Raw genomic sequence first — 4,922 nt, 5'->3', positions numbered from 1 at the left:
AAGCATGTGTGCTTATGTCTTATATACTTGTCCTAGAATTTTCATAGCATTCGGATGTCGTTTGATGCTGTAACGGTGATGTTTTGTTTGCGATTCATGACTAGCTTTTGATGACTTAGGTCATTTGAGTGTAGCTTGTGTTTGATGTGAGTTGTCTATTGTTTTCCAAGAGATTGAAACCCTCTTGTAGCCTCTATGCACTAGTTGGGTCAGCTTTGTCCCATGGATTGAAAATTATTTTCGTGGTTCTCACTATGTCTGCAATAAGATGAGAGAGAGGTTAGGAAACCCATCCACATTTGGCGTCGTTGTTGGAGATGAATAGACCTAAACTAGGGAAAACAAGAGCATCTACTATAGTTGTCCTTTAACTTCCTCTAGGATCGCCTACTAGAGTTAAACTTTCTGTTTAAAACTGTTGACTGGATATTATATGTTGGGTCTAAAATTGGAATGCTGCTCTAAATATTGCTCACTCTGAATATTACTGAGTCTGACACTTGGTCAGTCAGATATTTTTCACTCTAATGATTGCTGAGTCTGATATTTGGTCATCCAGATATTTGCCGAGTCAGAATATTGCTAGGTCTGAATATTTGTTGGGTCGAAATATTGTTACGTCGGATTTTGCTGAGTCTAATATTTTATGTCAAGAACATTTTTGGGTTGGACAGTTATAACCATCAGTTAGCACTTGTATTTGGACGAGTTCTAAGTAGGGGAATGCGAGAGAAGCTTTAGCCATGGTGCTCTTTGCTCTGTTTGATCTTTTCTCTATGTTTTGTTTGTTGACTCTGAAGTTATCTGACAGTGTCTTTTGTCGAGTGTGATCATGGAGTGAGTATCTATTCTCTGTTTGAGAGAATGTGTAAGAGAGAGATTCTTGTGTTGTTGAGCCCCAACACATTTGGCGATCTCATTTGGCCATTGAAGGTTTCACCAACACATTTGGTGAACCTACTGCGATTGTTCGTGTGTTGTGTCTGACATTCTTGTCTTGTTGGATACCTACTATAATGGTATGTATGTTGGGTCTGATTACCTCTGTGTAGCATTCAAGGTCAGTGTTTGTGTTTCACAAGAGTAATGATGCTATGAAAGAACCTACCTCGAAGGAGAGATTGTTAGCCGGAGGAGCAAAAATTTAGGAGCAGTAGATCATGTTTGATTAGAAATGTTGCTGCAAATTCAAAATTCAATTTTTTTTGCTAAAAGTGTTGTAGATTCAAGTTGCACAGATTCAACAAGGTGTTGTAGATTTAGGTTGCACAGATTCAAACTATGCAAAATGGCAGAAATTTGGATGATTTTGAAGAGACAAAAGAAAAATTTCTTGAAATTTGATGTTGAATCTAATCTTGAGACAGAGAAATTTGATGTTGAATCTAATCTTGATAATCAGATCTGTCGAAGCAAACAAATTCAAGAATGGTATCTTTTACTAAATTGTTCCAAACATATACATATATCACTAAACTAAAATATCCCAATCAATTTAAGCAACCAATTAAATGGACTATGCGGATCCCGGTACATCATCCGTGGCTCTTCGTTTAGCAAATTTAATGGGTCTCAAAATTGTGTCGTGCACCGATCTTGAGGGCTAAACATGATTAGAAGTGAATGTTATGGGGGGTAAAAAGAAGAAAGATAAATGTGAGGTTTGCATAAGTAAGAAGCATGAGGTGGATGATTGTCCATTTGTAGTTGATGAGTGCTCAAAGAGAGATGCTTGTAGGAAGTGGTGCATGGTGGATTTGTGCACAAAACTTCATAAAATTAGCCACAAAATAGCAGCTTCTTATAACAAAATGGAAAGAGCCTTAGAGAAGTTAGATGATTTTGAAGATGACTTGGAGAATGCATATGAATGGCTAGATGATTATAAAGGGGATAGGCAAAAATCATGTTCTAGTAGAAAGCAGGTTTTCAAGTTGCAAAAAGCATGTGAGAAGTTGAGGGATGCATATGAGAATGAGTTTGAAGGGGATCGGAGTGATGATGATGATGATGATGGAGGGAGCACGAAGCTTGTAATCCACCAAGTAGGGATACCAAAGATGGAGGACAAGGAGTTGCAAAAGGAGGTTGGCCAAAAGATCCTAGAAGAGCCCCTAGATACCCCTAACATACCACTAGAGTATACCCATGGAGTGGAAGAGGAAGATCCATTTCTTTAACTTATGTTGTTTGCATATGGAAAATGTTGTTACCCTATTTGCGGGGAGAAGCATTTCATACATAACCATGATGTTGGTCATGTTATTCAAAGCCCACTTGAAGAGGTGGATAGTGAGATGAATACAAAGGAGGAATTGAAGAGGTGGATAGTGAGATGAATATAGAGGAGGAATTGAAGAGGTGGATAGTGAGATGAATATAGAGGAGGAATTGCTGGAAAACAGATTTGCTGAGGAGGAATTTCCAAAAACCATATCAGTTCAAGAGGAGTCTCCACCAAAAAGATCACTAAAGGTGAAAGTGTTGCAAAAATGTGCTGAAGGAACATTGAAGGAGTTTACTGATACTGATTCTGATGATCAACAAATTCATACAAAAAATCAGACCATTATGCCAGATGTTGCGAATGATCAAGCGAATCAGAATTTTGGTTTTGAATGTTTTGGACAGATTTTGATGTCACAGGTCAATATCAAGCAAGGATATGCTTAAGTTGCAGAGAATTGGAAGAAGCAAATTGATTGTTTGTTCCAATGTAAATAGGGATGAATCAAAAAAAGGTCTCACATATCAAATTCAACATGAGGAATGTCAAGAGCAAGTCTTTGAGGAGTATAAAACAGGTTTAACAGGTTTTGTGGAGCATGCACTGATCTTTGAAATGCAAAATGATGAAATTTCAATGGATGTGAATTCTGAAATTGATGTGGGACAAATTGTCCTCAATCGAATCATACTTTTATTGGAATATGTGTGTTTTAAAGCTCATGAAATAGTAGAAGTGGATTCTTACAAGATGGACTGCTAGATATGGATGGTGGATTATCAGAATTTAGATTTTTATGTGCTACAAGTTTTGGAGTTGCAAATTGCGCAAAGAAGAATACATTACAAAAATGTTCAGGTGGACTTAACAATTGGATTAGGTGGAATGTTCCTTTTACTGGAGGATGATCTGATTTTGAATAATATGGAGGATGCTCTAATTTTCAACATTTGGACTTGGAAAAACTTCAATGGATTGACAAAAAGTTCACAATGCAAAAAGGTAGCAATACATCAAATCCATAAAAAATGGAAAATCAATCAGTTGCAACAGTGGGTATCTCAGAACTCTACAGAGGAGAATTTTGTAAATGGAAAGGAAGTGGATTCTCAAAATTTTAAAGAGGATATTTAGGGTTTGGTGCCTAGATTGCAAAAACCTGAATTTCAGAGTCAAATTCTCATGTTTCAGAGGTTGATTCTACTAATGTTTACTTCATGCTCTTGGAGAATGGACATACTTATTCAGTTTTTCTTTCATAAGTTCATTTTCTATGAGCTCTCATGTGATATAATCCATTGGGGAGATTTTGGGCGATGTTTAGTTTCTATCTATGATGTATTTTGTGTACCTTGGTTTAAGTACCAGGCACTACACTTGGCTTCATATGAAGATCCTAGAGGTGAGTTTGTCATAGTTTGTATGGTGTATTTGTATATCTTGGATTAAGGTCCAGGCACTATACTTTATGCTATATAGTAACTAGGGATTTTTCGGAAAATATGATAAGGCATTTGAGTTTGATCAAGGGATGTGTAGATCCGAGTCAGATTTCTACAAAATCCACCACCGAGACGTGCAATGTGTTGATTGGATATTATATGTTGGGTCTGAAATTGGAATGCTAATCTGAATATTGTTGACTCTGAATATTATTGAGTCTCAACATTGCTAACTGTGAATATTACTGAGTTTGATATTTGGTTAGTCTCACTCTGATTATTGTTGAGTCTATTATTTGGTCAGTCAGATATTTACCGAGTCATAATATTGCTGGGTCTGAATATTTGCTAGGTTAGAATATTACTAGGTTGGATTTTTCTGAGTCTGATATTTTATGTCAAGAACATTTTTGGGTTGGACAGTTATAACCATCTGTTATTAGCACTTGCGTTTGGACGAGTTCTAAGTAGGGGAATAAGAGAGAAGCTTTAGCCATGGTGTTCTTTGCTCTGTCTGATCTTTTCTCTATGTTATGTTTGTTGACTCTGAAGCTATCTAGAAGTGTCTTTTGCTGATTCTAATCATGGAGTGAGTATCTATTCTCTCTTTGAGAGCATGTGTGAGAGAGAGATTCTTGTGTTGTTGAACCCCAATAAAAACCACATAGCTTAAGAGTGTCGTCTTTTGATGTGTAGAGGCGTAGATTGTACTTGCTAAGCACCTTGTAGGATTAGGTTAGGATTCTGAGAATTATTGATGGACAAGACAAGTCTTAAGATCAAAGCTCAAGAAACCGAAAAAAAAAAAAGAAAACAAGTGTTTGTGGACATTTTCCACAACCCAATTACAAGAGAACGTGGGAGTAGGGTAAGTAGAGTCCGAGGTGGATCTCAAATCATTGCTCATTCCAAAAGAATCATCTGTGAGTTGTTTATGTGAAGCTCCAATTTCAGGTCTAAGGCTTGAAACAACACCAAAAGACTGTCAACCGTTGAAACCGGCTAGAGATTATGCTCATAAAAGTTGTATAAACCAGTGGGTAAGACTAAGGATGCATTTGAGGTAAATTTTCAAGAGTTTGTAAAAACTTAGATTATTTATATTTTCTTGAGAATTTAGGCCAAATTAAGTTTTGACTTGACTCAAAGGCTTAAAACATGTCACAAAAAGACCGACCAATGAAAAATTTGCAAAAAGTGTTCATTATAGGCCAAAAGTAAATAATCGCGATTATTTAGTTTAAGCTCAAAAT

General features: G+C 36.5%; 1 pseudogene; it reads left to right on the top strand.

Moving 5' to 3' along the window:
- The first annotated feature begins 1,811 nt into the window (after window positions 1-1,811).
- On the top strand, window positions 1,812-2,673 carry LOC147433939 (uncharacterized; annotated as a pseudogene).
- The last annotated feature ends 2,249 nt before the right edge of the window (window positions 2,674-4,922 follow it).

Source organism: Adiantum capillus-veneris, chromosome 19 (genome assembly GCF_014529385.1).
Source record: "Adiantum capillus-veneris isolate H3 chromosome 19, ASM1452938v2, whole genome shotgun sequence".
Taxonomy (NCBI): Eukaryota; Viridiplantae; Streptophyta; class Polypodiopsida; order Polypodiales; family Pteridaceae; genus Adiantum; species Adiantum capillus-veneris.
The sequence above is the reverse complement of the archived record's forward strand: the minus strand, read 5'-3'. Positions and strand labels throughout refer to the sequence as shown.